Source organism: Brachyhypopomus gauderio, chromosome 12 (assembly GCF_052324685.1).
Source record: "Brachyhypopomus gauderio isolate BG-103 chromosome 12, BGAUD_0.2, whole genome shotgun sequence".
NCBI lineage: Eukaryota > Metazoa > Chordata > Actinopteri > Gymnotiformes > Hypopomidae > Brachyhypopomus > Brachyhypopomus gauderio.
This window is the reverse complement of record NC_135222.1, coordinates 12,219,402-12,237,489: the sequence shown is the minus strand read 5'-3', so window position 1 is coordinate 12,237,489 and position 18,088 is coordinate 12,219,402.

Sequence of the window (18,088 nt, the reverse complement as noted above, 5' to 3'; positions counted from 1 at the left end):
TTTTTTGTGTCTGTATGTCACTCACTTCATTTGTTTTCATTGAAAACATTGCTGACTCTTGATCTGTCAGTCAGAGTTACCTCAAATCAAATCAAATCGGATTTATTGTCACATCACCAGAGTACAGGTACACCAGTGAGTGAAAAACTTGTGTGCAAGTTCCACAATTTGCAGTAACAATATTTACAATAAGATGTATAAATTACAAACAATTAAGCTATTGTATGTACATATAAAACTTACTCTGTAGTCATGAAAATAAAAACAAGTATTCACATTTTTTTATATCTGCAATATATTAAAAATACATGTGATATTGCACAGAGAATGGAGATGAATGTAACAGGTTATGGATATTATAATGCTGTGTAGATGTGCCAGTGGTCACAGTGAGTTATGATGCTGTAGTAATGTCAGAGCAAGGTATGGAGTGAGTATATGGGAGCGCAGGGATAGAGTATTGTCTCGGGTTGGTATGATTAAGTTCAATAGTCCAACTGTGCAGAGGTGCAGTGTGATATAAGAAGTACTGTGGTGCTCATGCATGTAATGGGGGGTGTGGGTTGGTCAGAGCCGAGATTACTGGCAGTTACTGTTCAGTAGCCTGGTTGCATGAGGGAAGAAGCTGTCTCTGAGCCAACTGGTTCTGGCTTTAACACTAGAAGTCCCAGAGAAGGGTCTTGCAACACTTCTACCATTGGAACCCAGAGATGGGTCGAGTGAGTTGAAGGATTTTAGCTAACACCCTATAATCAGCTGTGAACAAGCGTTTTTGTTCTGCTAAAGCTTCTGAGCCTCCTACCACTCGGCAGCTGAGAGAACAGAGAGTGGCTAGGATGGGAGAGATCCTTCATGATCCTTCTGGACTTCCTCAGGCAGAAGGTTAGGGAGCTGAACCCCGGTGATGGACTGTGCTGTTCACACTACTCTCTGCAGAGATTTCCTCTCAAGAGCAGTGCAGTTCTCATACCAGGTGGTAATGCTGCCAGTTAGGATGCTTTCCACAGTGCAGGTGTAGAAGGTCTTGAGGATGCTGGGGTTCAGACCAAACCTCCTCAGCCTTCTGAGGAAGTAGAGGCGCTGGTGGGCCTTCTTCAATATCTGTGTGGTGTGCACTGCCCATGTCAGGTCTCAGCGATGTTAACACTCAGAAACGTAAAGCTGCTGACCCTCTCTACCGCAGTCCCATTGATGTGAATCACTGGGTGTACTCTCTCCCGCCTCCTTAAGTCTACGATGAGCTCCTTGGTCTTACTGACGTTTAGAGAGAGGTTATTCTCCCGGCACCAGTTTTCCAGGATTTTTACCTCCTCTCTGTAGGCCGATTCATCATTATTGGAGATCAGGAGATATGATGGCATTGGAGCTGTGTCTAGCAGTACAGTAGTGGGTGTACAGAGAGTACAGGAGCGGGCTGAGCACACAACCCTGGGGGGCTCCAAAGTTGAGAGTCAAAGAGGAGGATGTGATACTGCCCATCCTTACCACCTGCCGTCGGTCCGTCAGGAAATTCAGGATCCAACTGCACAGTGTGCTGTTCAGACCCAGATCCCGGAGTTTGCTGTCGAGCTTCGAAGGAACAATCGTGTTGAATGCTGAACTGTAGTCTACAAACAGCATTCTCACATACGTGTCCTTCGTGCAGTGTCAGCGCGATTGCATCATCGGTGGATCTATTTCTCCTATATGCAAATTGCAAAGGGTCCAGGGTGGCAGGCAGTGAGGAACAAATGATGTCTTTGACCAGCTTCTCAAAGCATTTGCTCATGATGGAGGTCAGGGCAACAGGTCGCCAGTCATTCAGACAGGTAATGCTGGTTGACTTTGGGACTGGCACAATGGTGGCTAGTTTGAAGCTAACTGGCACGATAGAGAGAGACAGTGAGGTGTTATAGATGTCTGTATAAACACCTGCTAATTCCCTGTAGCAGGCTTTCAGCACTCTACCTAGTATGCTGTCTGGTCCTGCTGCCTTCCGCGGGTTCACCCATCTGAAGGCTCTTCGCACATCAGCTACACAGACGGAAGGGGTGTTGGGATCAACGGTGGGCGGGGCGCTCTCCAGCTGTGCAGTGAGGTTACTACCAAAACAAGCGTAGAAGTGGTTTAGCTAATCTGGCAAATCAGTACTGGTGTTGGGCAGAGTGTGAGAGGCAGATTTATAGTCCGTGATTATGTTTAGTCCCCGCCATAAACTCCGTGTATTGGTGGTGTTAAACTGTGCTTCCACTTTCTCCCTGTACACCCGTTTAGCTGCTCTGACGGATTTACGCAGAGCGTAGTTGGTTTTCTTGTATTCTTGCGTATTTCCAGGTCTGAAAGCAGTGCTGCGTGCGCTCAGGGCGGAGCGGACCTCACTGTTCAGCCAGGGCTTCTGTATGGAGAATATGCGGACTTGTCTGCAGGGCACTACGTCATCCACACACTTGCATATGAAGGCGGTGACTGTGTCTGCGTACTCGTCAATGCTGCTTGATGAATCACGGAACACGGAACTGGAAATTTCCTGAAAATAGATGAGGACTCAGACGTGGTTAAAATAGAGATTTATTACCAAAGTAAAAAAGCATGAGAGTCTCATCTAGAACAAGAACTCTGAGGAGAGAGGGCAGTCCAATCTCCTTTATTCCGTTGTTATCACATGTTTACAGTACGTCAAGAGTCAAGAGAGTTTATTGTCATGTGCACAATAAGGAAACAAGTTTCCAAGTACAATGAAATTCTTTCTTTGCCCCCTTGCCAAGAATGCCAAATACAACATTAGAAGATAAATGAAATAAAAGTATAGTGCAAAAATAAATACAAGAAATACACATCTAAATATTTAAATAGAAGTAAGCTATGTAACAAGCTATTGGATTATAACACAATGGTATATTTACAAGATTTCTGCAGTAGCATTTGTAAGGTGAACTAGGTGAATTGTGCAATAATAGCCTGTAAACAGTAACCAATGGCATGTATTGTGCAGCAGTAACGTGCAAATGGTCATGAGGTGAAAAATGGTTATTTCCAGCCTGAGGGCAGTAGTGTAAACAGTCCATGTTGGGGTGGGTGGGGTCTTTGAGGATGGTGGCAGTTCTCCTGAGGATTCTGTGCTGGAAAATGCTCTGCAGAGAGGTCAGTGAGGTCCTGGTGATCTCCGCAGTCTTCACCACTCTCTGCAGGCATTTACGGTCCATCGCAGTCGTGCTGCCGTACCGCGCAGTGATAGAGCTGGTCAGGAGGCTCTCAATAACACAGCTGTAGAAATGTCTGAGGACTTTACAGGACATCCCAAACTTCCTCAGCCTCCTCAGAAAGTATAGCTGCTGTTGAGCCTTTTTTTTTACCAGCTGCGAGGTGTTTAATGTCCAGGAGAGGTCTTCACTGATGTGGATGCCCAAGTACTTAAAGCTGTGTACCCTCTCCACTTGAAGCTCTCGGATGAACAATGGCTGGTGAGGTCTCTTCTCCTTCCTCATGTCCACTATCAGCTCCTTGGTATTGTCTGTGTTGAGGGCAAGGTTATTGTCCTCACACCATGACACCAGCCTGGTCACCTCCCTCCTATCTTCTTCGTCTTTCGGCAATTCCCGTTTAGGGGTCGCCACAGCGGATCAAACTCCTCCATCTGGCCCTGTCCTGAGTGTCCACTTCTGACACACCAGCCACTCTCATATCCTCTACCACTGCATCCATAAACCTCCTCATAGGTCTACCTCTCCTTCTTTTGCCTGGAAGTTCCATCCTCAAGACCCTCCTACCAATATACCTCTCCTCCCTCCTCTGTACATGTCTTATCTCCAAAACATGCTACATGTGCTGATCCTCTAATAAACTAATTTCTGATCCTATCCTTCCTTGTCACTCCAAATGAGAATCTCAACATCTTCATCTCAGACACCTCCATCTCCCTCACCTGTCTCTTTGTCAGTGCCACTGTCTCCAGTCCATACAGCATAGCAGGTGTCACCACTGTCCTATAGATCTTTCCTTTCATTCTAGCCGACACCCTTCTATCACAGATCACCCCAGACACTTTATTCCATCCACACCACCCTGCCTGCACTCTCTTCTTTACCTCTCTTTCACTTCCTCCATTACTCTGTACCCTCGACCCTAAGTAGGTAAACTCGTCAACCTTCACCAAATCAACTCCTTGTAACTGGACCTGTCCACCGTCTGCCCTCTCATTCACACACATGTACTCTGTTTTACTCCTGCTCACTTTCATTCATCTCCTCTCCAAAGCATATCTCCATATTTCCAAGTTCACCTCCACCTGCTCCCTACTCTCACTACAGATCACAATGTCATCAGCAAACATCCTGCCTAACCTTGTCCGTCAGTCTGTCCATGATAATTGCGAACAGGAAGGGACTCAGGGCTGATCCCTGATGTAGATCCCTGATATTTCTACCGCATATCTCACTGCTGTCACACTGTTCGCATACATATCCTGAACTACCCTCACATACTTTTCTGCTACTCCTGACTTCCTCATACAATACCACAGCTCCTGTCTCGGTACTCTATCATAAGCTTTCTCTAAGTCAACAAACACACAATGTAACTTCTTCTGTCCTTCCCTATACTTCTCCATTAATATAGCATCTGTGGTGCACTTAGCTGGCATGAAACCATACTGCTGCTCAAAGATCTCTACCTCTGCTCTAAGCCTAGCTTTCAATACTTTTTCCCAGATTTTCAGGCTGTGGCTGATCAACTTTATTCCCCTGTAATTACTACAGCTCTGAACGTCACCCTTATTCTTGAAAATTGGCACCATGCTTCGTCTCCACTCCTCAGGCATCTTCTGACCTTCCAAGATTCTGTTAAATAACCCAGTCAAAAACTCCACTGCTGTCTCTCCCAAACATTTCCATGCCTCCACTGGAATATCATCTGGTTCATCCTGTCCTTACCACACTTCATTCTCCGAATTGCAGCCCTTACTTCCTCCTTGCTCACCTGAGGCACTTCCTGATTCACAACCTCTACATCTTCTAACCTTCTTTCCCTTTCATTCTCTTAATTCATCAGTTCTTCAAAATACTCCTTCCACCTTCCCAAGACACTCTCCTCACCAGACAGCACATTTCCATCTTTATTCTTTATCATCCTAACCTGCTGCACATCCTGCCCATCACGTTTTCTCTGTCTGGCCAATCTGTACAGTTCCTTTTCCCCTTCCTTAGTGTCCAACTTCTCATACAGCTTGCTATATGCCTTCTCTTTAGATTCTGCCACTGCTCTTTTTGCCTTGTGACACATCTCCTTGAACCTCTGTCTACTTTCTTCATCTCGCTGAAACTCCCAATTCTTTTTAGCCAACCGCTTTCCTCTCAAACTTTCCTGAACTTCCTCATTCCACCACCACAACTCCTTGTCTATCTTCCTCTGTCCTGAGGTCACACCAAGTACCTTCCTAGCCACATCTCTCACTGCATTTGAAGTCTCATCCCAGGTATCCAGAACACCACCTCCATTACTCAGTACCTGCCTCACCTCATCCCTGAATTTTACACCACAGCCCTCATCCGTTAACTTCCACCACCTGATCTTAGGTTCCGCTCTCACTCTCTTCCTTTTCTTCGCCTCCAAAACCATTCTACATATCACCATTCTAATGCTGTTTTAACACTCTCCCCTGGTAACACCAGGGGGTCACCTCCCTCCTATAAGCTGCTTTATTTCCACCACTGATGCGTCCTATCACTGCAGTGTCATCGGCGAACTTCACGATGGTGTTGACCTTGTGGGAGGCTACACAGTCATGGGTGCACAGGGTGTAGAGAATGGAGCTGAGGACACATGCTTGGGGGGTGCCGGTAAAGGTGGTGATGCTGGCTGAGGTCCTGTTGCCTATCTTGACAGACTGGGGTCTGCCCGTCAGAAAGTCCAGAAGCCAGTCGCAGAGGATGGGGTGTAGGCCGAGTGTGGACAGTTTGTGGGGAATGACTGTATTAAAAGCAGAACTGTAGTCTACAAAGAGAATCCTAATGTACCTTGTTTTCCAGGTGGGAGAACTGGTTATGTGTGTGCCTCTCAGTGCTGGTGCTGGAGGTTTCAAAGTGAGTAGGTGTTCAGGTCATCCAGTAAACTGTCTGTACAGTTGATTGTTCTTGTAGTGGTCCTGTAGTCTGTGCCGTTCTGTAGGCCTTGCCACATGCGCCTGGAGTCAGCAGTGGAGTAGAAGCTGTCCAGTTTCTCCTTGTACTGCCTCTTGGCTGCTGTGATGGCTTTCCTCAATCCGTACTTAGCAGTTTTGTACTCATTCTCATCACCTGACCTGAAAGCCTGAGAACGAGCATGCAGCATGCATCTTACTTGGTTGTTGATCCAGGGCTTCTGGTTGGGGAACCTTTTTAACTTGTATGGTGGGGATGATGTTATCCGCACAAGTGCTGATGTAGCCAGACACATGATCAGCATAGTCCTGTACACTGACAGTTAAGTCTGCCATAGTGGCTGCAGCTTTAAACACATCCCAGTCTGTCGTAGGAAAACAATCCAAAGTCCAAAGTGAATGAATGTCCAAAGTGTGGCTGTGTACTCCGCACATTGTTGTATACATGCATCCAGTGTGTTCTTGTTTCGGGTGTGAATGTTCACATGTTGATAGTAATTGTTGAATACAGTCGGTAAGTTACTATGGTTAAAATCACCGGCGGTGATAAAGACGGCATCAGGATGAGCCGTCTCCAGCACACTGATGACGTCATGGAGTTTGCTGAGAGCTGCCGTAGTGTAAGCCCGAAGTGGAATATAATCAGCAGACAGAAAATCAGCTGAAAACTCCTGGGGTAGACAATATGGCCGACATTTTTGCAATAATAACTCCACATCTGGTGAACAGTACTTATGAACAGTCTGTATGTCTCCACACCATGCATTGTTCACAAACACACACACACACCTCCCCCTTTAGCTGTTATGTTACCTGATGCAGACCGATGGTAAGTGGAACAGAAACAGACTACACACCAAGTAGGTTGACTCCGAACCTTTTACTTCCCGTGCCGGGCCACTTACAAGTGAACATCCTCCTGCTCGCCTTCTCTAACCTCCAGAGGGCAGTAACAACTCCTCTTGGTTACTTCCAGAGGTGGGGACTCGAGTCACATGACTTGGACTCGAGTCAGACTCGAGTCATTAATATTAAGACTTTTGACTTGACTTGAAAAAATATTCAGAGACTTAGACTTGACTTGGACTTTTACACCAATAACTTGGGACTTGAATTGGACTTGAACCTGTTTACTTGCAAAGACTTGATTTTTTTTTACCCCAAATCTAAATTTTAAAACGCATATTAATATTTATAAAGTGCGCCCCATTAATTTCATTTCCGTCCTTCTGACGCAGACCAGTCCTCTGCTTTTCCACACTCTGTACGTGTGTGTGCATGAGCTGCAGCACAACCAATCAAATGGGGGGTTGGCGAACGTAAGTTTTTACCGGGCGGGGTGTAAAATGGACACAAATTAAGTATTATATCGCGATCGATCGATCGCCAGGGGTTGGTGCCAGAGCGAACTAGTAACTCATTGAATCATAGATGTGGATCAGAGGTAAATAAACTAGATTTTTTTCCGGCGTGAGAAATCGGACGTGTGGCGTCAAATGCGTGTGTCTCACGCTCAATGCGTGTGTCTCACGCTCAATGCGTGAGAGTTGGCAACCCTGGGTTCTGTATCTGATCTCGGGGAAGAGAGCCTCTCTCTGTCACCATCATAATATCCAGTTCTATCTCAGCATGGATTGTGTATTTGAAGACATCTACGTCGAGAAAAAAATATATTGACAAAAGTGGAGCGAGTTTTCAGCTATGGGGACATCATTCATCGTGCACAAATGACATACAGACTTTTGGCCAGGAAATGCAATACAGAATAGTTTACTGAAATGTCTAAAGTTGCAGGTTCCTGTTAATTGTTCAGTTCTTATATTTGTTTGTCTTGTGTCACTCACACATGTTCTCCAAGAAACCAGATAAGAGAAGAGAGGGAAAATGCTGTTATGGTTCTTTGTATTGTACTGTGAAAATATCAGCACTTTTTATTTGAACATGGAGTTCTACTTATGACTTTTTCACAGAATATTTATTTCTGGAAAATTGTAGTTTAAAGTATGAATATTTTTGCAACTAAGTTTAACAAATTGAACTGTGCAATAAAGAGGTGTAATTTTAATTTTTTTAAATACTTTGTGTTTTCAGTTGCACATGTTTTATCAAGATTTGAGGAGAATACAGATTTTAAAAAGAACGCATGTCTATTATTTACATTTAAAATATACCTGCAACATTGGTAAAAAAAAAAAAAAAAAGACTCGAAAGGACTTGAAATTCCAAGTTTCAGACTTGGGACTTGACTTGACTGATGCCTGTCTTGACTCGAGACTTGACTTGACTTGAGTGTCTTTGCTTGAGACTTGACTCGGGACTTGAGGTATAAAGACTTGGACTTACTTGAGACTTGCAAAACACTGACTTGGTCCCACCTCTGGTTACTTCCTAACACAACATCCCCCCTTTTAAGTTCTGAAATTAACATGTCTCTTTGTATTGTAAAGTTGTCTTTATGAACTGTCCCTTAGCTAATTTTAACTACTATAACTGTTCAAAAGATGAGATACAATCATGCTGTTTCTAATAAAATCATCCCTGTCTATGTTTACGGGTAACTCAGGCTTCACAGTGACAATAACACATAGAAGTTGTTTAACACTACAACATGAATTGACAATCACATCACATTTCCTTTTTTTTTTTTTTTAAATAAGAAGGTGGGGTAGACTGCCCAATCCTTCAGCCGAGTGAGGGGGTATTCTGCCCCTTGTGCCACTCAGACGCCGAGGAGTACCTGCTAACTAGTAACAAAGTCCTTCAGTTACTCTGGTGCTGTTCTCTCTCTCGCTGGGTATCTTCTTGGCTCAGGACTGCTAGGCTGTCCAGCGATAGGTCCAGTGGACCTGGGAACTGCTATCAGTGGCTCTGCTGCGGTGGGGCCACCAAGTAGGGCCTCGGTTGAGTTTCCCAATGCATCTGGAGCCACAGGTGTATTTGTGAGATGGTATCGGCTTCGACGGAGCACCCCACTAGGGGTTTCAATCAGGTAAGCAGGCTCGCTGCTAACAGTTCGTTGTCCCGACAGCAGATAACCTCCTTAACGTTTACAGGGGCCAGGGTTGCACCACCTGGTGTTGATGAAGAGTGTGAGCCCCCCTCCTTTGCGCTTCCCGCTGAGCTTTGGGTCCCTGTCTGCGTACACTGTAGAGAATCCAGGCAGCTCCACGAGCCAGGTCTCTGTGAAACAGCACACTGCACTCCCTATAGAGCTTCTGATTCTTCACCAGACTAGCTAACTCATCGGTTTTGTTAGTCAGCGAGTTGACATTCCCCATAATCACCGACAGAACTGAGGGTTTGTACCTCCACCGCTTATCCCTCTTCTTAGCCTTTAGCTTAGCCTTAAGCTTAGCACTGGCTCTGCAGCCCCGATACTTCCGCCTCAGCTCCCCCTGGATTGTTTGGACAATGCCCCCGCGTCCCATGGGACGGAGGCTCAGCAGTTGTTCCCGGGAATAGACTCAATATTCCTCGCTGCACTTCATACTACTATAAAATACATTCTAATATCCTTAGGGTATAAATAAGATGCACACTGGTTGTGGGTAAAAGCCTAGAGACAATAAATAAAGTTTAGAGAAACTCAAGAAAAAACACACAAAGACAGAGCTATTGCAAAAGGCAGCCACTCGCGTCACCACCGGAAGCTAATGAAACCATAAAGCGATCAGTAACATGTAGCTGGCTTTCTAAAACACATTTAACATAAGTATTGTTAAAACCAGAATAAACTCCAAATTACCTGTCTACGATGAGAAAAACTCCAAAAGTAGGATGATTTTTCGGGGGAATGTTGCCAAGTTCCAGAGTGGTGATGTAAATGTGAGCTGTGCATGCGCAGTACACACTGGTAGGACGGTTTGACGGATAGGATAGATTTTCAGAACACTGCTCCTCACCTGGCTGACCAGCTCCCCAGCTTTGGAAAATATCATTTCACAAGAAACAGATGATGCTGGGATGCACAGATACTTGCATGCAAGTTTCCACAGTGTAGAATAAAGAGTATTTCATGTCACGGTACTTCAGGGGATTGTCTGCTCTTGGCAGAATTTATTCTGTTAAATATCTGTGACACAGACAGTAAGTCAATGAATGACTGAATAAAACAACTGATCTTTCAACATTAACATGCATACCTCTGCAACTCCACTGCTGCGCTGGCAGTTGCACTGCTGGTACGGTGCTGAGACTCTACATAGTTGTCCAGTAAAGCCCACAGGTTGTAATTTCCTTCAGTAGCCCTGGCAGATGTTGTTGCAGCCTCCAGTGACACAGTTTCTGCCGACCCATCAATAAGACTGGCACACTCATGTCAGCCTTTCTACAGCAGCCTGAACATTGCATTGATTAGTAAAGCCAGCCTGTTTAAACCGTGGATCCAAGATGGTGGCCACAGACAGGGAGTTCCCCTTTTCCAAGCCACTGAATTTTTCATTCAAATTAATTCTTAAATTGTGGGCAAGTGTGGCACCAATACATAGCATTTTGGCTATAGGAATTTCCTTTGACCCTGACACTCTCCTTTCCTCAGAAAGCTCAACAGTTGCCTGATAGAATAGTCTTAAATCTGTCAGGCACTGGTTGATTGCTGCATACTCATAAGCAGTGAAAGGCACTATGTCAGTGATGCCAGGGCTGCCCCTAAAGGTTCTCTCTGCTCATAAAGCCTATTGAGCATGGCATAAGTGCTGTTTCATCTGGTTTTGACCTCTTCAACCAGCTTTTTTTTACCCATATTAGCTTGAATTGAACACAACTTTTCCTTTGTTTTCAAACTGGACTTGAAGTGTCTCACTATTTTCCGGGCCCCAGTGTGCATGTTTTCCAGCTCAGAAGTCTGATAATGATTTTTGACAAACAGATTGAACATGTGGAGAAAGCAATACATATGTCTAATGTTTAACTGAGGAGCCACAATATTGTGAGCTCCATCAGTAACCATCCCACAGACATTTACAGTGATTCCCCACTCCGTCATCAAATTTGCAATTGCGTCTGAAATATTAGTTGCTGTGTGGGTCACAGGAAAATATCCAGATCTAGGCTGTCTTGACACATAATGGCAAGTGACACCAATGTATTGTATGCATCCATTTTGACTGAAGTCCACATGTCGGCAGTCAAACTCACAGCTGATATTTGCTTAATTTCTGTAAAGGCTTTCTGTTTGGTTTCAGTATACCTTGCTTCCACCATTGACTTTACAGTTTTGCAGCTTGGAATGGTGTATGATGGGTCCAGGATTTTAATGAAACATTGAACCCTTCATCCTCAACGATAGAAAAAGGCTGTTAATCTTTAACTATCATGTCCACTAAGGCCTCATCCAACTTCTGTTTTCTGGACACTGTGTAGGAGAAAGGTTGCTATCTGAATATAGTACACAACATCTAAAATAAATAGACACACACATACATATTTTTGCAGTATATATACATATATATTTAGCTTACTCTCAGGATTCCCAATGCTGACAGGATCACTGGTTTGCTGGGCATGATTGCCATCATGCCTAGCATGCAAGTGTCTCAGCATAGATGATGCGTTGTTGCTGTAAGACAACGCTTGTGTGCACAGCAAACACCGCACCTACAAGCAATTGTAATTTTGATACCCATTTAAAAATTAAATATACATGTATGCGAAAATGAAAAAAGTATGCAATAAAGGTCCGTGTACAAAGCATTTTTGTTTTTTAATAAAATATTTGGAGAGCGCGAGTTGACTGGATTTAATTTTTTCCTTCACTTTTTTATTTGCAAAACGACATATTATTGTCACGGTACGGCGGGCCCCCTACTGGTCGACACCATATACAGCAGCAGTTGTCTTGTTGTGTTGTGTTCGTCTCTCAGGTGGGCGGGGCCTATGATCCTTGTCACCTGAGGGTCGTTTGTTTGTCTATATATGTCTTGTCTTTGTTTGTACCAGTTAACTACTTGGGGGTTTTCCAAGAAGCGGGTTCAACAAACTCCAAACCTAACCCTGAACTCCGAGTTGACTTACCTCACCACGTCATACTGGAATATATGGTGGTGAGGAATATATGGAATATAAGTGAATACAAAATAGCCAAAGTATACGTGGTACCAGAGCCGGAGTGGCTAATCGGGAGATTCGGGAGGATTCCCGATGGGCCGGCTCATGTCAATCTTTAGTTTGGGCCAATTGGGAGGGAAAAATAATTTTGGGCCGGATTTGGGCATGAAACTCTCGGGCCCACTCCGGCCCTGCGTGGTACAAACTCTCCAGTGCACTGGTGCTAGTTGCCTAGAACTCTACCTAACCCAAGTGGATCTCAGCAGCGTCCGAGCAAAAAGTCTCCCGTGCTGGGCGATGTTCTCCCTTTCATGCTTTTTCTCCCTAAGTTTTGATAACTCCCCCACCTTTGCTGCTCTCCATCGAAACACCCCCTGCTCCTCTCTAGTTGTCTGCCTGCTTATCTCAAAACTGCTTACCTTGCATTTTGCACTGAATGGGCTCATTCTGTTCTTCTCAAGGCCACTGGCCTCTTCCCTTCTGCTCTCTCACAGTCTTCCAAGGAAACATTAAGTTTCGTTTCGCCTTGAAGTTTCTTTTTTCCTACAGGTTCCACCCATGCATCCAATGACTCTTAGGAATCCTAATATATTTAATTTTGCAGAGCTATTTATCTTTCACTTCCCATTTGTCTGATAATTTTTGTAATATTTGTTAATAAAGACAAACCTGCAATTCTGGAATTCCTCTTTAATGTGCATTAAAGTCTTATTCCCAGGGAACACCACAAAACTGTGCAACAACCGTTTTAAAGCTAGGAATACTTTGCGAACTGACCAACATACCTTGCCTATTTGTTCAACGTCTCCTACATTGTACAAAAAAGACCCATTGGCAAAGAAACGGAGAGCAAAGCATAAAGTCTGCAAAGACGTGAGGGCTGATCCACGATGTGTGACATTTGAAATGTGTGGCTTTAAAATATTGTTTAGGTATAAAATTGACTGCGAGGAAAACCGGTAACGTTCGAGGAGAAACTCATCGGGAAATGAAAGCACGTCTAATCTGGGACTAATTACTAGTGATGTAAAATTTGAAGCGATGCCTCGGAGCCTGTATCGAGCAAAAAGGGGCGTGCCAAATGAAGCCCCGGTTCGAGGCGTGTGTCATTACCGTAAAAATCACGTGACTGATGAAAAACGAGGCCTCGGATTCAGTGGGTTACGTCATCGTTTCATTTTGAGTGTCACAACCACATAAAGCGGGTTTGAGCCAGAGACCTGCTGCACCCACCTATATTCGCAGAGTACAGCACCCACCCACCCGCGAACCCGTGGCTATTCCAAAGTTAAATCCGTACCCGGCCGGACCCGTTAATATTCTACCCGTTACCCACCCGTGCCCGTAAAAAATCACACAAATCGAAAGTATTCCTATAGAGCACTTTATTTTTCAATGCGCCTCTGAAAAAACGTCAGTACAATACAAAATAAAATATAAGGTTGCTGTGCAGGAACAGTATTCCTATCTAAAATTAGCAACTAAAACGCAATACAATTTATGTAGCCAACCGGTGCCATAACACAATGCAAAACGGGAACAAATGCCAGTATAACAATTAAATAAAATCGCATAGGTTCACAAATCTATACTAGGTTACTGTGCAGGAACAGTATATGGTCCACAGTCCCACGTTTGAGCTGCGTTCTGCGCTCTTGGATCACAAAACCAGCGGAGGAAAAATCTCTCACTCGCAGCGCTGGATGCGGGGATTGAGGACACTTCGGGCAGTTGTTGCCAGGTTGGGGAAATCGTCTTGGTGTTCTTTCCACAACAAAAGAACATCGAACGATTCGTCCTTAGGTGACCCGTATTTAACTTACCCGCCCGCATACCCACCCGTTAAATTGCGGTATGTGTAAAACCCACCCGTTTCAGCATCTATTTGCTTGTACCCGTACCCGACCCGGTGCAGGACTCTAGTTTGAGCCTTGTGGCCCTTTGTGGGTTTTAAGTTGGTGTTGTGAGAGGTGTGCATTGGTTAATTAGTTAGAGTTAGTGGTTAAAGTTCTGTTATAAAATAGATAAGATCAGCTATTATTTATTATTCGTATTATTATAGACTTTAAGCTAGTTGTAAGCTAGGTAGACTTCTAAGGCGTCTAAGAAAAGGAATCGACTCAACCCCAACACTGTTAAAAACCTTCTTAAAAAAAATAAAAATCAGTAATTTATATTTGTTCCATCTGTTGCAGTTTCCTGTCTTTCAGTTCCATAAGCACTCTTTGTACTCCCAGTTCCACAAGCATTTATTTTAAGTATTTATTTTACTTGTTCAACATCACATCACTCAAATAATAATATTTCCATGTAAAAACACACGTTTATATTCACTGGGACGTGGCAAAAATATGTTATTTTATACACAGACATTCCAGTTTTCTCTGACTCAGAATTAATTGAGTCTGTCATATATCCTTTTGCACAGCAGGTGTCACTAGTGAGAACGAGTCAACGAGGCTTCGGGTAATGAACCTTTTGGTGAACCTTTTAGATGGAAAGCCCCATTGGTTCATGAAGCCTCGATTTGCCATCACTACTAATTACTCGTTCACGACGAAGAGCTCTGCGAATAATTTGCGCTTCAATAACGACTGGATCGTGGAGAAAAGGACACTCCATGCTTGCATGAGAAAAGTGGGTGTAACCCTTAGTTTGGATTAACCAGCGAGCAGGTTAGCTTCAGAGCTTAAGTTGCTATAGTAACTGACTCAGATTCTCTCTAAGCTCGGATTCTGGAACGGAAAACCTCGAGTTTCCGTGAATTCTGAGTGAACTTATCCGGTTTATCACTTAACCCTCTTGGAATACCCCCAGGTCATTGTATCCTTCATTTGGATCTTGTCACAGATTTTTGGTTTGTGCACTTTATTCATTAAAACCTCCCTTTTCCCTGAAACGACGTGAGCCAATGACACGTACTGATAGACTATGAGGCAACGAAAGGCTTTGAAACATTTTGAAGCAATGAAGCGCAAAGTGAAACAACAATGACGTTCGAAGCCTCGAACGTCGTCGGTCACGTGACACTGGTGTTTTGATACAAGCTCCGGGCCGGCACAGCGTTTCAAATCACTCCGCTTCAGGAAGCTACATCATCCAATTGCACACCCGGAGAGCCAACCGCAGTTTTAGACCTGCAGTTCTAGACCTGCAGTTCTAGACGTGCCGTAGTTTTAGATGTATGTAACGTAATATCCAGATAGTGTTTTAGTATGTCGCGGGAGCAGATGGAAGAATGATATTTATAAGCAGCAATAATATATGATAGATATATGATAATGTCTGAAGGTCATTTTTGGGTTATCGTAATGTTTATGTCATGAATGTTTATGTGATGAATCTGCCTAGCGTTAGTGTGTCTTAGTTCATTAGTTCTGGCTACCTTTATGGCTATTTAGTAGCTTTGATTAAATTTGAAACAACTTAAAGGAAGGAAATTAGCACGTACTACGCTACTATTAATACTAAAAGTAGTAAGCAAGCTAAAGTAGCATTTTCCCATCATTATTAACCCATAAGAACCCAGACTATGTTCTGAATATTGATACAATTGAGCATATTAATATATGATAGACATATATTTAGTCTGCTAAATGCCATAAATGTAAATGTAAATATGATCGGTCTGAAGGTCATTTTTGTGTTATCGCAATGTTTATGTCACGAAGGATGAATCTGGCTAGCGTTAGTGTGTCTCTGGCTACCTTTATGGCTACTTTATAGCTACTTCGACTTTGAGAGAAATGCTAGTCCTGCGAACGTAAGTTGTTGCGGGGGGGGGGGGGGGGGGGGGGCGAACGTAAAATGGACAAAAATTAAGTATTATATAGCGATCGATCGCCAGTGTTTGCGCCAGAGCGAACTGGTAACTCATTGAATCATATATATATATATATATGTATATATATGTATATATATATATATATATATATATATATATATATATATATATATATATATATATATAGAGAGAGAGAGAGAGAGAGAGAGGTAAATAAACTAGATTTTTTTTCGGCGTGAGAAATCGGATGTGTGGCGTGTGAGCGAAAAACCCCAAGTATCACATAATATTTGCTAGTTGCATGCCAATGAAGGTATACAAGTAAAATAAATCACTCCTAACATTCTGGAAACATATGCTTACTCACTGAAAGCATCCGGACATTATGCAATTTTTGCTGATTTAATATAAAATAGCCTATGCCAGTAATCCAGTAGTTTAATTAAAAATAAAATATCTTCAGGAGACAAGCTGTGTGTGTAAATGACAAAATTAATCCAAACTCCCTAAAAGAACAGGGAAAATGAGGCGTACTACTTCTATTTAAATACAAAATGTGGTGTACATTATCGTTTAAAACTTGTCAAATGTTAGAGATTTGGCTAAAACAATTGAGAATCAATGGGCATATTTAACAAATAAACTCTTTATACAATGGATTATTACAATATACAAGCCCCTGAGCCTACGGCATGCATTGGAACTGCTGGTCTAGAACTGCATTTGGCTGTCGTTAGCTACATTCCGAGCCGCTAGGTGGCGCATGTCTAAAACTACAGCACGTCTAGAACTGCAGGTCTAAAACTGCAGGTCTAGAACTGCAGTTGGCTCTCCGGCTGTGCAATTGGATGCATCTCTCAGGAAGAGTGACACACGGTCCAAAGCCTCTGTGTCATTTGCCCATCACTAGATAGGATGCCGCTTGTGTAACAAATCTAGTCGTGAAATTTCCTTGCTCCTAAATATTATATATATTAAAGAAAATGGAAGTGTTTGATTACGGCTTGGCTGAACTGTTAGCTCGCTTTGCATGTTGATAAACTCGATAATCAAATTATCTACATTGCTAGCTTACTGAAATAGCTACTTACGTAGATAACATTAGTGCCCAATTACGTGGAAGATCGGTATTCAATTGCATTACACTAGTGAAAATACATACACAAATATATACACACACAAACAGAAAGATATCGTATAGCGCTTTTAGTGTGATGTCATATGTCAAATCATATGATCTAGGTAAAATGGCGGACAAGTACGTCCGAGGTTGTATGTAAACTGCCCTTTTATGGAAGACCGTTTTAACATAAAATGGGCTTCACCCCACTTACATTACAGACATCTGTAACTACATTACAGATATCTGTATATTTAATTTAAGATATCTCTAATTATATTTTAACTAGGCAAAATGTCAATTTGAGATATCTCCAATTACATTCTGACTAGTATAAATTATGCAATATTCACCGTTGATTTGTATGGAGCAGGGATGTCAAAAGTCAAATACACCGAGGACCAAAAAACCAAATTTGCTACAAGCCGAGGGCCGGATGGTTCAATGTTTATTAAAACATATTAAAATGATTGCACACAGCCTATTGAACCAAGACCTAACACAGTGTATATTATTTAATGCTTAAATGAATAAAGCAATATTTTCTTATGGATCTGTCAGTAATTTCAAGTGAAAATATTTTTCAACAAGAAAACATGAATAAAGTAATAAAGGTTTAAATGGGGTCGAATTTAAGCTAAAGTACTTGAAAATGGTTGAAATTGTAATTACTTCATTTCACAACAAATAGCCTAATAAAAGAGAACTGTTCAGTCAGATAGCTACGTTAACAAATACGAGCCTCTTGTAATTCCAGGACGAAACATGAGAGAACGTGAAGGCATTAATATTGGGCGTTTTGAAAATAAACAACCATTAAATAATGTGAATAAAAAGCAAATTATTTCGAATCATTCCGAGTATATGTATACATATTTAACTTAATTAAGTTTAACGTGCTGGGAAATATTGAAATGGACCTTGAAAGTGACGTACAAGTGCTTGAATTCCACCTTATAAAGGTGTATGAACCCTGCAAACATGACTTTGTTCATTGCGCTGAGGCGCGGCGTGCGCAAAGTACAAA